This window comes from Oryx dammah, unplaced genomic scaffold (assembly GCF_014754425.2).
Source record: "Oryx dammah isolate SB20612 unplaced genomic scaffold, SCBI_Odam_1.1 HiC_scaffold_11163, whole genome shotgun sequence".
Lineage (NCBI taxonomy): Eukaryota > Metazoa > Chordata > Mammalia > Artiodactyla > Bovidae > Oryx > Oryx dammah.
Genome location: NW_024080556.1, coordinates 4433874 through 4449837, shown reverse-complemented (window position 1 = coordinate 4449837; position 15964 = coordinate 4433874).

Genomic DNA, 15964 nt, shown 5'->3' with positions numbered 1-15964 from the left:
GCAACAGAGGATGAGATGGTTGGATGGCATCACCAACTCAATGGACATGAGTTTAAGCAAACTCCAGGAGACAGTGAAGGTCAGGAAACCTGTTGTGCTGCAGTCCATGGGGTCACAAAAAGAGTCAAACACGACTTAGCACCTGAACAACAACGTCAGGAAAATCTGAAAAGTTCTGATGCTCTGTTGTGTTTTAAATGAATTTAAAGTCTAGCTAATTTTGGTCTGGCTGTGTGATTTCTCTAGCAGCATTCAGTCATCTAATGCAGGTATAGAAAGGTAGATAACTGAATTCATATAGTGGTTGGTTGGATTTGGGGCACCATGATGGGTCATGAAATCTAAGTTGGGTTAAGCAGCAGTGACAAGGAGGAGTGAATTAGAAAAGGATGCTGAGTAGGGAAAAAAATGGTGAGATTTACAAATTCTGAGTCTAGACATGGTAAATCAAGAATTTCAGTAGGAATTAGAGTGAGGTGGTTAGAGGATTCGGGGTTGTGGTCAAAAAGTCAAACATTCTTGGAGGTTTGGCAGGTGGTGTGGTTACTGGTGATAAGGTACTGGGGGCAACACAGAAGTATGAAACAGATAAGATGGGAGCAAAGTTCATCTTGTAAGAAGGTCAGGAGACTTGGATCCAAGGTGTTATCTGAGTCATCCAGAGGCTATGAAAACCACTGAGAGTGATGACAGGGGAAGAAATAGAAGAGAAGGAACAAACCAGAAGCTCAAACTCAAATATCTAACAGGACCACGTAAATGAGTGAAGCAGGCCATGTAAAACCTCTTCCCAGCTCCAGCTGAATGTTGCCAGGCAGGAAAATGGACTCAGTATTGCCAGAGTTCGTGTTTGTTTGTTTTTTTCCAGGCAAATCGGACATTTGGACTTATGTAATTCTTCCCAGTTTTAAATGTTGACAACTAATTTAACAGATACTGAGCAGTCCAGGCAAAACATATTTTCAGGCCAAACTTGGCCCATAGACTTTGCCACCACTGAGCTGAAGCCTTCTCTGGATGTGGCAGGGTGGAAGGGGCAATGGGACTCCAGACATGCATCTCATAGGAGCAGCAGACAAGACCACTTGGTGACTAGGACAGATCAAGACAAAAATGAGACCACTTTGTAATCATGTCTGAATATAGACAAAGCACAAGCATCATCCAAGCAAAATGATCATTCCCCTAGCCTAGCTGATATGAGTGACTGCTACATCTTTATTAATCACGTATATGGCCTGGCTTCATTCCTCATGACTTACAGATATGATTTATTAAGATAGTCAATCATAGAATTACTTTTCCATCTAGATAGCATCCAATCCAGAGCAGAGCTCTGCTCACTTGGATATTCCCAACACATGCTCAAACAAACCTAACACAAGAACAGATTCTACAGGTCCTTCTTTAGGATTTACTGAGCTTCCCCATAGTTCCCCATGGTGTGTAAACATCCCTCTTAGAACAAATCAATAAACTCAGCCTTTTATCAACTATAGGTATGTTCCTGATAGTCTCTGGCCAGGGAGCATTGCCATGACTAAGGCTCTAACATTACAAAACTTTTTCTCCCATTGAAACAAGCAAATCCCTAATACTTCAATTACCATAGAAGCTATATACCAAAATGGATTCATTATCAAAAGAGATGGGAACAACAAATTTCATCTTCAACATGGCCTTGGAGATATAACCTTAACTTCTGTATTTATTTGTATCAAGGTGAAGGTGAAGTCGCTCAGTCGTGTCCGACTCTTTGCGACCCCATGGACTGTAGCCCACCAGGCTCCTCTGTCCATGGCAAGTATTCAAAGCAAGAATACTGGAGAGGGTTGCCATTTCCTTTTCCTGGGACTCTTCTTGACCCAGGGATTGAACCCGTGTCTCTTGCATTGGCAGGCAGATTTTTTTTGCCACTTGAGCCATCAGGGAAGTCACCCTCCATTAACTGATCTGAATAATTTTTTGAAACTAAGAAAAATTCTAGGTGTCAATTAGGATAAAAATAAAGGCACAAAGTTCCAGTATATATTGTAATGATCATTTCACAATACAAATATTGAATTATATCTGAAACTATTATAATGTTATGTAAATTATACCTCAATGAAAAAAGTCCTAAGACACAGTCAACTACAATTTGTCACCAATCAGCTCTGTTGGATACTTATTCTTTCCATCATATAATAGCATTTTGGGGTATTTATTACTTGCATGGCATTTTTCTTTTTAGCTAGTTGAGATATAGTGATGATGAATAAAACAGAGAGCTTATAATCTCCTGAGGGTATGCCTGGGGAATGAGAAAATAGATAAACATATGCACAATATATTTTCAGATTCAAGTAAGCACTATAAGAACTATAGGAGAAAATTAAAAGGCTAGAAATGATGGAGGGGAGCAGGAGGAAAACCATTCTTGATAGGATGATGAGGGATTTATTCTCTAAGAAGACATTTGAATAGATACCTGAGCAGTATAAATGAGTATAGGGTCCTGATATACAAATGAATTTAGCATTTTTGTGGCTGGAGAGTGTTGGTTGGCCAAGGAGTAGAGGATGATATGTGGTGGGTATTGAAGTCAGACAGCTACATGTGGGACAGGGCATGGAGAGCTTTGATGTGCTGTGTGAAGGATCTGGACTTTATTATGGATGTGATGGAAAGATATTGAAGGAATTTAAACAGGAGAATGATGCAATCTGACTTCCATCTTAAGATCAGTTTGGCCGTTTATGGGACTGGCGAGGCAAGAGAGGAAGCAAGATGATAAATAAGGAGGTTATAGAAATACCCCGTTAGATGAGCTGGTGGCTTGTACTGAGTAGAGGAGCAATGGAAGCAGTGAGGAATGGTCAGATTTAGGGAATATTTGAAGGGAGAACTGACATGTCTTACTGATACATTCAAAGCTGATTCCTAGGTTTTAACCTCAGTAATAGTGAAAAGTGGTATTATTCACTGAAATGGGGGAAGACTTAGGGAGGAGTGAGTTTTGCGGGCTGATCGAGATTTACCTTGGGAATCTGCCGGCAATGCAAGAGACACCGGTTCAATCCCTGGGTCAGGAAGACCCACTGGAGAAGGGATAGACTACCCACTCTAGTATCCTTGGGCTCCCCTAGTGTCTCACCCGGTAAAAATAATCTGCCTGCAATGTGGGAAACCTGGGTTCGATCCCTGGGTTGGGAAGACCCCCTGGAGAAGGGAAAGGCTACCCACTCCAGTGTTCTGGCCTGGAGAACTCCATGACTGTATAGTCCATGGGGTGGCAGAGAGTCAGACATGACTGAGTGACTGACTTTCGCTCACTTTGCTATGCTTATAGGATGTTACAGGGCCATAAGCGGACACACAAGGGGTTGGAACACAAAGGGGAATATTTGTCTATTTTAGTACGTAGAGTTCTGTAAGTAACTCTAAGAAAGTTAGTTACGCCATTCACAAAAACAAGCTTATTCATCAGGAGGCAGCCCAAATCTACCTAGTCAGTTCCACCCAAGAAGTCTCTTCTAGATTTTTAAGGAGAAGGACCTATTATAACAGATTTTATTTTATAATATCTGGACCTTTTCTCCTTTCACCATGATCTCCTTGTTGTGCCTTGTTAATATGAATTCTGGGCATATTTGAAACCTCTCTAGGCTTCAGTATTTCATAGATTTGGTCAGCAATGATCCTTTTGACTGAGCAACTGAACTGAACTGATTCTTTCCTGCCTCTGTTTCCTACACCAGGAGGTTACTTATGTTCTTTGGGAATGAAAGGTACACACCATGACAGTGATGTTGTGAAGCAGTATTCTAACAAATGAGAAGCTTTTCAAAGATCCATGGGTTTAGAAGCAGGCACTATATGTCAGAAAAATTGAAGCACAACACAGGAGGAGCAGTGAATGTAGTTGTAAAGAAAGGCTATTTAGGGAATTGCAGGAATTGGAGCCTAGGAGACACAAGGTTAAGTAGTGGGTCATTTGACTATGAGGGAAAAGTGTATCTAAATTAAAATAGTAGATCTGGAGCTTAGAAATGGGAGACCCCTCCTTCTTGAAATACTTAGCTCGTGGAGAAAGAACTCAATTTGGGCTTAAAAGTAGAGAGAACCAATTATAAAGTATGATTACACCAAGAGGGGCCCCAAAGGTGAGGCTTTCTGAATGGAATGAAGTTAAACAAAAAGTACATATGAATAAGTTTGTGTTTAAGCTAATTGAGTCATCAAAGGCCTATAGCAAATCTAACTCGCATCATTTATGTCTCAGAGAATGCTGTCCTTTCCTTAAAGCTTTAGAAAGATTAGCTCAAATGCCCACTAAAGGACATATGGAAAGTTTCACCACTCCCTGTACACTTCTGCAGTTTCTCAGGAAACTTACATTTCAAATACTTAATGGCTACCATATTGGACAATGCAAGTTGAGAGCACAACTAAAATTTAACTATTAGATATTTTGTTTCCCAAAGTCTTTTCCCTGAGAAAAATTTAAAGGCCCTGGTATTCTGTGGGACATCCTGGCCTCTTCATATCTGATTGTTCTCTCTCTCTTCTCTTCCTCCCCTGTGTTCTCAGGAGCAAAAGAGAAAGAAATAAGATGGAAATAAATTCATCCAATTTAATTATGTAGAGCAAGTAGCCTTCTCTAGCCCTTAGCTTGAATCCCAGAATTTCCTTGAAATACTGGCAGTTCTTAATTTGCACAGCACTGTTGTGTTGTGGTTTCAAGAATACACAGAAGAACTGTACAAAAAAGATCTTCACAACCTGGATAATCACGATGGTGTGATCACTCACCTAGAGCCAGACATCCTGGAATGTGAAGTCAAATGGGCTTTGGGAAGCATCACTACGAACAAAGCTACTGGAGGTGATGGAATTCCAGTTGAGCTGTTTCAAATCCTAAAAGATGATTCTGTGAAAGTGCTGCACTCAATATGCCAGCAAATTTGGAAAACTCAGCAGTGGCCACAGGACTGGAAAAGGTCAGTTTTCATTCCAATCCCAAAGAGAGGTAGTGCCAAAGAATGCTCAAACTACCACACAATTGCATTCATCTCACACGCTAGTAAAATAATGCTCAAAATTCTCCAAGCCAGGCTTCAGCAATATGTGAACCGAGAACTTCCAGATGTTCAAGCTGGTTTTAGAAAAGGCAGAGGAACCAGAGATTAAATTGCCAACATCCAATGGATCGTCAAAAAGCAAGAGAGTTCGAGAAAAACATCTATTTCTGCTTTATTGACTATGCCAAAGCCTTTGACTGTGTGGATCACAATAAACTGTGGAAAATTCTGAAAGAGATGGGAATACCAGACCACCTGACCTGCCTCTTGAGAAACCTGTATGCAGGTCAGGAAGCAACAGTTAGAACTTGACATGGAACAACAGACTGGTTCCAAATAGGAAAAGGAGTATATCAAGGCTATATATTGTCAGCCTGCTTAAATATGCAGAGTACATGAGAAATGCTGGGCTGGAGGAAGCACAAGCTGGAATCAAGATTGCCAGGAGAAATATCAATAACCTCAGATATGCAGATGACACCACCCTTATGGCAGAAAGTGAAGAAAAACTAAAGAGCCTCTTGATGAAGGTGAAAAAGAAGAGTGAAAAAGTTAGCTTAAAGCTCAACATTCAGAAAACGAAGATCATGGCATCTGGTCCCATTACTTTATGGCAAATAGATGGGGAAACAGTGGAAACAGTGTCAGACCTTATTTTTCTGGACTCCAAAATCACTGCAGATTATGACTGTAGCCATGAAATTCAAAGATGCTCACTCCTTGGAAGAAAAGTTATGACCAACCTAGACAGCATATTCAAAAGCAGAGACATTACTTTGTCAACAAAGGTCTGTCTAGTCAAGGCTATTGTTTTTCCAGTGGTCAGGTATGGATGTGAGAGTTGGACTATAAAGAAAGCTGAGTGCCAGCGAACTGATGCTTTTGAACTGTGTTGTTGGAGAAGACTCTTGAGAGTCCCTCGGACTGCAAGGAGATCCAACCAGTCCATCCTAAAGGAGATCAGTCCTGAATATTCACTGGAAGGACTGATACTGAAGCTGAAACTCCAATACTCTGGCCACCTGATGTGAAGAGCTGACTCATTGGAAAAGACCCTGATGCTGGGAAAGATGGAGGGCAGGAGGAGAAGGGGGCGACAGAGGATGAGATGGTTGGATGGCATCACCTACTCAATGGACATGGGTTTGGGTGAACTCCGGGAGTTGGTGATGGACAGGGAGGCCTGGGGTGCTGTGGTTCATGGGGTGGCAAGGAGTCAGACATGACTGAGAGACTGAACTCAATTGAACTGTTGTGTTAACTCAAAATTGTGAGTATGGGAACTGCATGCTGGCTTTGTACATCTTTTGGTAACTGAGCTAGGACTGCCTGTAGTACTCTTAAGGTTTTAATTTCTTAAGCAAAGACCAACCTTCTTCTAGTCCCTAAGTAGTAACTGTGTGGAGGCAATAATTTTGTTTATTGAGTTGTATATTTATATTTACAGTGATTTACTATTTATAATCTGAGATTTCTGTGCACAGATTTAAAATTCCTCATTCCCATATATTGATTTAGTAGTGTGTTTTGTTCTTTGGGGGAAGTGTTAGAAAAAGGATTCCATTTTAGGAGAAAAACAGTGAAATTCTCTAAGTTTCAAAATGCCATTTTTCCCCCTAGAATAAAGGTGGCAGAAGTTGCCCAACTAGCAGTTTGAAGTCTCATGTGGGCTTTCATAAGCTTGCCTATTTTATCATTTCTTCTTATCAAAGGAAACAAGATGGCTGAATTAACTTTAAAAATATCTAATTTTATGTCTGAGATAATTTTTTAATGTTATGCTGCTGCTGCTGCTAAGTTGCTTCAGTCATGTCCAACTCTGTGCGACCCCATAGACGGCAGCCCACCAGGCTCCCCCATCCTTGGGATTCTCCAGGCAAGAAGACTGGAGTGGGTTGCCATTTCCTTCTCCAGTTCATGAAAGTGAAAGGTGAAAGTGAAGTCTCTCAGTCGTGTCTGACTCTTAGCGACCTCATGGACTGCAGCCTACCAGGCTCCTCCATCCATGGGATTTGCCAGGCAAGAATACAGGTTTAATGTCATAGGTTTCAAGCAATCATACTTAAGACATAAGCAGAACACTCTTTGACATAAATTGCAGTAAGATCTCTTTGACCCACCTTCTAGAGTTCAGTTCAATTCAGTCGCTCAGTCATGTCTGACTCTTTGTGACCCCATGGACAGCAGCACGCCAGGCTTCCCTGTCCATCACCAACTTCCGGAGCTTACTCAAACTCATATCCATCAAGTTGGTGATGCCACCCAATCATCTCATCCTCTGTTGTCCCCTTCTCCTTCCACCTTCAATCTTTCCCAACATGAGGGTCTTTTCCAATCAGTCAGTTCTTTGAATCAGGTGGCCAAAGTATTGGAGCTTCAGCTTCAGTCCCTACAATGAATATTCAGGACTGATTTCCTTTTGAATGGACTTTTAGATCTCCTTGCAGTCCAAGGGACTCTCAAGAGTCTTCTCCAACAACACAGTTCAAAAGCATCAATTCTTTGGCGCTCAGCTTTCTTTATAATCCAAATCTCACATCCATACACGACTACTGGAAAACCATAGCCTTGACTAGACAAACCTTTGTTGACAAAGTAATGTCTCTCCTTTTGAATATGCTATCTAGGTTGGTCATAACTTTCCTTCCAAGGAGTAAGCGTCTTTTAATTTCATGGCTGCAGTCACCATCTGCAGTGATTTTGGAGCCCCCCAAAATAAAGTCAGCCACTGTTTCCCCATCTATTTGCCATAAAGTGATGAGACCAGATGTCATGATCTTCATTTTCTGAATGTTGAGCTTTAAGCCAACTTTTTCACTGTCCTCTTTCACTTTCATCAAGAGGCTCTTTAGTTCTTCTTCACTTTCTGCCATTAGAGTGGTGTCATCTGCATATCTGAGGTTATTGATATTTCTTCTGGCAATCTTGATTCCAGCTTGTGCTTCATTGAGCCAGCATTTCGCTTGATGTACTCTGCATAAAAATTAAATAGGCAGGATGACAATGATGAACTGAGAGTAAAAACAGAAATAAGCAAATGAGACCTAATTAAACTTTTCACAGCAAAGGAAATCATAAATAAGATGAAAAGGCAACCCTCAGAATGGAAGAAAATATTTGAAAATGAAGCCACTGACAAAGAATTAATCTCCAAAATATACAAAGAGCTCGAGTACCTCAATATTAAAAGAAATAAAAATTATAAAAAAATGAGTGGCAGATCTGCTCCTTCTTTGTTGTGCTTTGCTTTCTCTAACATATAGTGCCTGCTTCTAAATAGACATTTCTCCAAAAATGGTATACAGATGGTCAACAAACACATGAAAAGATACTCAACATCATGAAATACTAGAGAAATACACATCAAAATTACAATGACATATTACCTCATATTGGTTACAATGACTGTCATCACAAAATCTACAAGCAACAAATGCTAGGGAGGGTGTGGAGAAAAGGGGGCCCTCTTGTTGGTGGGGATGCAATTAATAAAGCCTTGATGGAGAACAGTATGGAGGTTCCTTAAAAAACTAAATACAGAACTAAAATATAACTCAGCAATCCCACATGGCATATACCCAGAGAAAACCATAATTCAAAAAGACTCACGCACCCCAGTGTTCACGGCAGCACTGTTTACAGTAGCCAGGACATGGATACAAACTAAATGTCCATCAACAAAGGAATGGATAAAGAAGATGTGGTACATATATACAAAGGGATATCACACAGCCATAAAAAGGAACGAAACTGGGTCATTTGTAGAGATGTGGATGGATCTAGAGAGTATCTACAGAGTGAGGTAAGTTCGAAAGGGAAAAACAAATATTGTATATTAACACATGTATATGGAATCTGAAAAAATTCATACAGAAAATCTTATTTATTAAGCAGAAATAGAGACACAGATGTAGAGAATAAAGGTATGGATACCAACGGGGAAGGGGACGGTATGGGATGAGTTGGCAGATTGGGATTGACATGTATATATCATTGATACTATGTATAGAATAGATAACTAATGAGAACCTACTGTAGAGCACAGGGAACTCTACTTAAAGCTCTGTGGTGACCTAAATGGGAAGGAAATCCAAAAACAAGGGGATATATATACATATAACTGATTCACGTTGCTGTACGGTAGAAACTAACATAACATTGTAAAGCAACTATACTCCAATAAATTTTTTAAAAATATTAAAAAAAATTTTTAAGTCATACTTAAAAGATGCATTAAAAGATAGTACACAATCAATCAGTCAATCAAATAAATTAACCGTAGACTTTTGCTAATGGTTTTTGTGTTTAGCAGGGTACCAGAAGATGGAGTTGTAATAACAATTCTAATGATCATAGTAAACAGATCCTTGATATAGCAAAAGCTAACTTCATTATAAATGCATTTCATTTCTAGAGGACTTATTGTTGTTGCTACTCAGGAAATTCTTCTGGCCAGACTCATTTGTCTCCTCTGATCAGGTAGAGAGTCAATGATGGCCTAGAATTTTTAATATCAGTAAATCCAATGAATTCTATGCTTTGACACATTCCTAGACCAATGAAAATTTATGGCCGCAGTGATGACCCTGATGAATTCAAATTCCCTATGTGCCTTTTGAATTAGCAAAGGAAAATTAAATGGTATGCCTTATGCTTTCTCCTATGTAAGGAGTTTGAGATTTTATAGTTCTTTAAAAATTATTAATCTATGTATGTAGTACATAATCATTCCAGAATGAATAGTTGAATAACCAGATCATTCCATTTTGTTACCATAATATAAAACCAAGTTCACTGTAAAAATAAGAGGATTAAAAATGAGAGGTTTCTCATGCTATCATTATAACAGAAAGTGGAAATGTGCTTTAATAAGATCTAAAATTGAGGGATTTTGGAGAAAATCTTTTTTAGGGGAAGCATTATTCTTTTTCTTGTACTTACTACCCCTGTCAACAATTTATTTTCACATACATTTATCTGAGCCTCAAAAATGAAAGAAGCCAGTTGAGAAAAAGGAGGAAGCCTACTGTGCTCTGGGATTTTATCTACGGGACACAGAAAGAAAATCTACAAAGTAAAATATTTTGTTTTCCCTTGAAGAGCTCTTTCTTCCTCCTTGCTTCTCTAACCTTCAATATGTAAATAATTTCTAATCAACAGCTAGTTCTGATTTCTATCCTGGGCCAAAGATCTCTATTCCCAACTGATCAGTGAAACTTTGGCCATATTAAACAATGACCATATTAAAGCTCAGATGTTTACAGTTGAATCCCCAAACTTCCAACCTACTGTACCATTCTTCAGCTTACCTTGACAAAAAACTGAAAATTCACCCCTGAATTCTTCCTATTTCTTCTCACCTCTATTCATTAGCCAATGGCAACCCACTCCAGTACTCTTGCCAGGAAAATCCCATGGATGGACGGAGGAGCCTGGTAGGCTACAGTCCACGGGATCGCAAAGAGTCGGACATGACTGAGCGACTTCACTTTCACTATCCATTAGCCAGCTGACTCTGTTGCTTCTTTAAAAAGTCTTTGCTTCCTGTTCATGCCGCCTTCAATCTAGCTGCGGCTCTTACCTTCCATGTGAGTAGTGATAATGATTCCCCATCTGACCTCCTGTAGTCTGTGTTTTCTTCTTCCAGCTTATTGCATTACTTCCACCATAATTAATATTCTAAAATAATCAGGCACAGGGCAGGGAGCGGGGGGGAGTGGTGGAATGTAGGCAGTTTGAGATCAACCAGGACAAATCAGGATCAGAAAGGATCTGGAATATTCAGTGTTGCAGACAGCCAGTGAGAGATCAAGTTCAAAGAGGCATAGACTGGGTAGAAAGATCAGCGGGTTTTATGCTCTGTTGTGCTTAGTCGCTTAGCTGTGTCCGACTCTCTGCCTCCCTATAGACTCTTTCTGCGGGGATTCTCCAGGCAAGAATACTAGAGTGGTTTGCCATGCCCTCCTCTGGGGATCTTCACAACCTGTGCTATATGTGGATTCTTTACCATCTGAGCCACCAGGGAAGCCTAAGAATACTGGAGTGGGTAGCCTATCCCTTCTACACGGGATCTTGCCAAACCAGGAATTGAACTGGGGTCTCCTGCATTGCAGTTGATTCTGTACCAGCTTAGCTACCAGGGAAGCCCTGTGGGTTTTACAGGTGAAGCAGGAAAGAAGATGAAGTTCAAAAGAGTCTTCTGAGAAAGAATCAGGTAGTCAAGTACAGTTAAGTCAAGAAAAGGAGGATTTTGAGTCTCAAATTAAAATATGATACAGGTGACCAGGAAGAATAGCTGCTGCCTCCCTTGTAGATGGCCAGCTCCTTTATGGCTGCAACTGTTTGCTAAAGATCTTGGTACTGTCCCCTCTTATCTAGAGCATGGCTCACATGCACACAGGGCTGTCATCCCACAGCAGAAGGTGTTTTTCTCAGCCCTGTTCACTTCTCCCAGCTGCTGCTGGATACCCTGGACCTACTGCTGATGAACATAACTGAAGAGGAGTGAGAGAATTAGGCATGAACCCTGATCTTAAACAGATTAAATGTACTAGTTTTACCTGGAGATCACCCTATACATGGTAATTCCTAACTGACACTTTACAGTTGCTCTGACTCCAACCTAAATATCTAGCTCCATCCTTCTATCGCTTAGTCTTTCTGTCTAAACACTCTCCTACTCTTCTCTGTTAAAGCTTATCATGGTGACCTGGAGTCAGACTGCATGGTTGAAATTTTTGTTTTACCATTATCTAGCTGTGTGATGGAGAAGGCAATGGCACCCCACTCCCAGTACTCTTGCCTGGAAAATCCCATGGACGGAGGAGCCTGGTAGGCTGCAGTCCATGGGGTTGCTAAGAGTCGGACATGACTGAGAAACTTCACTTTCATTTTTCACTTTCATGCACTGGAGAAGGAAATGGCAACCCACTCCAGTGTTCTTGCCTGGAGGATCCCAGGGACGGGGGAGCCTGGTGGGCTGCCATCTATGGGGTCGCACAGAGTCAGATACAACTGAAGCGACTTAGCAGCAGCAGCAGCAGCTGTGTGATGGGCTTCCCTGATAGCTCAGTTGGTAAAGAATCTGCTGTGTGATATGACAAAATCACTTAACCTAAGTTGCAATTTCCTCTTGTGTAAGAAATGTTAATTTCCTCATTGACCCTGGGTCAACGTTGTTTGAACTGCATGGGTCCACTTATATGTGGATTTTTTCTTCACCACTAAATACATACTACAATACTACACAATCTGAGATTGGCTGAATTCCCAGACACAGAACTGTGGAAATAGAAGGCTGACCATAAGGTCATATGCAGATTTTCCACTAAGGGAATCCTTGCTTTGTTCAAGGGTTCAATGATAAGAGGACCTAATTCATAGGGGGTTTGTATGCAATAAATGAGACAATAAATGAAAAGCATTTAGTATATTTCCTGGGTCTTAGTGATGATGTAAATAATAAATGTTTAACTGATGCTAATGCCCAATCTTCACCTCCCTTTCAAAGTCCAAATCAAAATACTACAACATCATATACTGTGTTAAGAGAGTGGACTCTAGATTTGCATCCTAGCTCTGCCACATAAACTAGATACATAACTTTTGCAAATTTCTACACCTATGCAAATGCTGACGTATTTCCTACTTCACAGGCTTGTCACTGGGCTCAGGTAGAAGCCAAAGTCTGACTATGGAACATGATGTGACTGTGTTGCCCAGTACTGCATATTATTACATTATTACATTATTAACTAGTGTTACGTGCATTGCTGAATCATAAAATGGAAGGGGATCAGTGAGATTCTATTGCAGAATAGAAACTGCTATTAGATATTGGATCTGAGGGGGTCTGGGGTCACAAGCAGGTAGGTCAGACTTGTCTGCTTCTATTGCTTGCTGCCTCTCTTTCAGCTCCTTTCTTTTGGCCTCACAGAGATTTCCCGGGACTCATTCCTGAAGGAGGAAAAAGTGTGGGCCAGAGTCACTGATATATCTACTTGGGATATTAGCACCAGGCAGGGTTGGATGTTACTGCACTACAGCTGTGCTTAATGAGGGGAGGCTCCAAGAGACAGTGGTGAAAGTGTATTAATATCAAACCAATAGGTGTAACTGTAGGTGAGGCTGTTGCTCACTTTGTCTGGAAAGAGACGCTACATCATAGATCCAAAATGATGTATGGGCAGGAGCCAATGGGCTGGCCAGGGGATCAGGCACTGGGAGACTCAATCAGAAAATTGAAGAGAAGGAAATCTCTGTATATGGATTCTCTTTCTGGTGTGTTCTTTCCCAGGATCTTACCATGATTTCTCATCTGCAAGATGAGAAGGACTGTGTTTAGAACCCTGGCAATTCCCTGGCAATGCCCATTAGCATTCCTTTGTTAGTAGTTCTGCTCAGTGGAAAATAGCAACACCCCCAAATGACAAAACCACCCAGTACTCAGATGCTGAAGGTTATCCTTCCACATAAAAATCCCTTTGCAGTTGAAGTGCTTGCAGGGGTAAGAGAGACATGGGCTGTGAGGCGGCAGAAGGCAATTAGGCCTCTTGACCAGCTCTAGGAATGGGGACTGAAGCAGCTGTCTGAGGTTTGTTAATAATTCTATGATCTCTTTTTCATTCTACTATCTTATATGAAAACTAGGGTTTTAGATTTCAGGTAGTTAGAAAATTGAATTGATATCAACTTATGATGAATGTTTACTCACCTAGGCTGAAGATACAAACTTTTCAACTAGCTGGATGTCAAAAGTAGACGCTGAAGAGCAGCTTTTGATGCCCAGCACCCAGCACTTTGATGGACAGCGCGTTTTGTTTTTCCAGATCTACAGCTTTATGCTCCCTGTTCTATATCCAAAGAGGTTGACCTGTCTGGGTTACATGAGGATGAGCAGAGTTGTAAGTGTCAGAGTCCAAAACACAGCCTTTTATCCACCATATCGTACAGGGTTGTATCTGCATGAAGATGCCTTTGTGTTCTCAGATGAAGGCTGAGACCTAAGTGACTTGGGTGGAAGCTGAGCAGCTCAGTGTCATGTCCAGTAGCAGTGAGTGTGGCAGCGATGGTCAGGCTCCGTGACGGTATCCGGGGCAGCCCTGGTGTGTAGCTGTGTCTGTTGGTGAAGGCCTGGATCCTCATTCCTGATGCTTAGTGTTCACGACCTCTGAGATCCAACCTAGCTCCTCAGTCTGCTCCTCCAGCTTTCTATCAATTCTCTGAGCCACTAAGTGCCTTTCATATTGGATCCAATAAATCAATTATTTTTGCTAGGTTTCCAGATACACTTTACATTTTAGTGGGTTGAAGGGTGGGGCCAATAAACAAATAAATAAGCAGAAGAAATATTTAAAAAGTAATAATTGTATACAGAGACTGAAGTAGGTTTATTGAGAGGTTATTTTACAGCAGGTGTCCCGGGAAGACCTCACTGTGGAGATGACACTTATGAGGAGATCTGAAAGATAAGAAGGAATCAGTCATGTGAAGATTATGAGGAAAACAATTCCATAAGGAGGAAATGGCCTCAAAGGCCTCAAGGTGGGGGAATGAAACCAGCAAGTCTGAGGAATCAAAGATAGAGTACCAGGGTCAGAGGAATGAGAAAAGGCGGGGAGGGCAGGATTAGTATGGCTTGGGGACCATGGTGAGGAGGTTTTTCTAAAGTGTGAGAGGAAACCATTCTGGGGGCGATGGTTAAGAGGGAGGTAATATGATTGCATTTGTATTTTAAGAATGGCCACTTGGGCTACTGGGCGAAGAATGATTGAAGGGGCTAAGAGTAGAAACAAGGAGATGATTTGAATTAACATCATAGCCTCATGATCTCTACTCAGAAGGTTCAAGAAACTATAGAGAAGGCATTATTTATAGGGAAAAGGATTCAAGGGTCTCACATTTCAAAAGTTCAAGAAGAATTAAAGATGACTGAGATTTCTGGCTCCAGCTCATGTATTGATTTATCACATTTAATCATAATTATATTAGTATGCTTGTCTTACTAGCTGATGAAGGGCAGAGACTGGGTCTTATTTATCATTTTCTACCCACTTGCTATCCCGTTGTCAGAGTGGACATAATAGGAATGGAATAAGTGCTGTCAGTGATCCTGCACTGACTTTGAATAACAACACACAAGCACTCTTTTCTAGTTATAGAGGCAAGTAATAGAGACCATTCGAACACCACTTTCTTTTATTCTCATTGATGTTTCCCCTTTTTCTTTACTTTCATCTGTGCCATTTTGTAAGATACAAAATGATTAAATGTAACAGGAGAAAAGAGACTCAGATATTAGATGGAGGAGTAGAAGCTTCTTTTAGCCTTGGCAGGACATCTTGGCTTTGTTATTTTGCTTTCTTCTTTAGACTGAGAAGAAAACAAAGAGAGAAAAATGGGCATGGAGAGGGAGAAAGGAGCAGTGGGCTTGAGGTATAATCTACAGTGAAGATGGGTACAGAGGGGAGAAGAGCGAGAAGGGCAAAGGGAAACTGGGATGAAGACATGAGGACAAGAGTGAAAACAACCTGAGAGGCTGGAGGAACAGCAACAGCAGACAACAGGCCCCTTCTCCTTCCCCTGACTCCACTCACACTGCTGGTCTCCATCCATACCCATCATGCAGTGTGAACCTAACACAACAAGAACCTCTTGGGTGTGTGCAGGTGGTATACCTGGATGAAATGACTAAGTTAGAACTAAGAGCCTTTCAATTCTGGTTTCATAGCTTTAACTTAAATGCTCCTGCTGTGCTTTATGAGGTCTAAATATAGTCAGCATATCTGCTCCATAACTTCTCGGCTATTAAGTGTAGATTTACCTCCATGAAGCCATGCTACCAGCTGTCTCCCTGGGGCACCCTGAGGAGGGTAATATTCATATATGTGGGAATGGAAAGA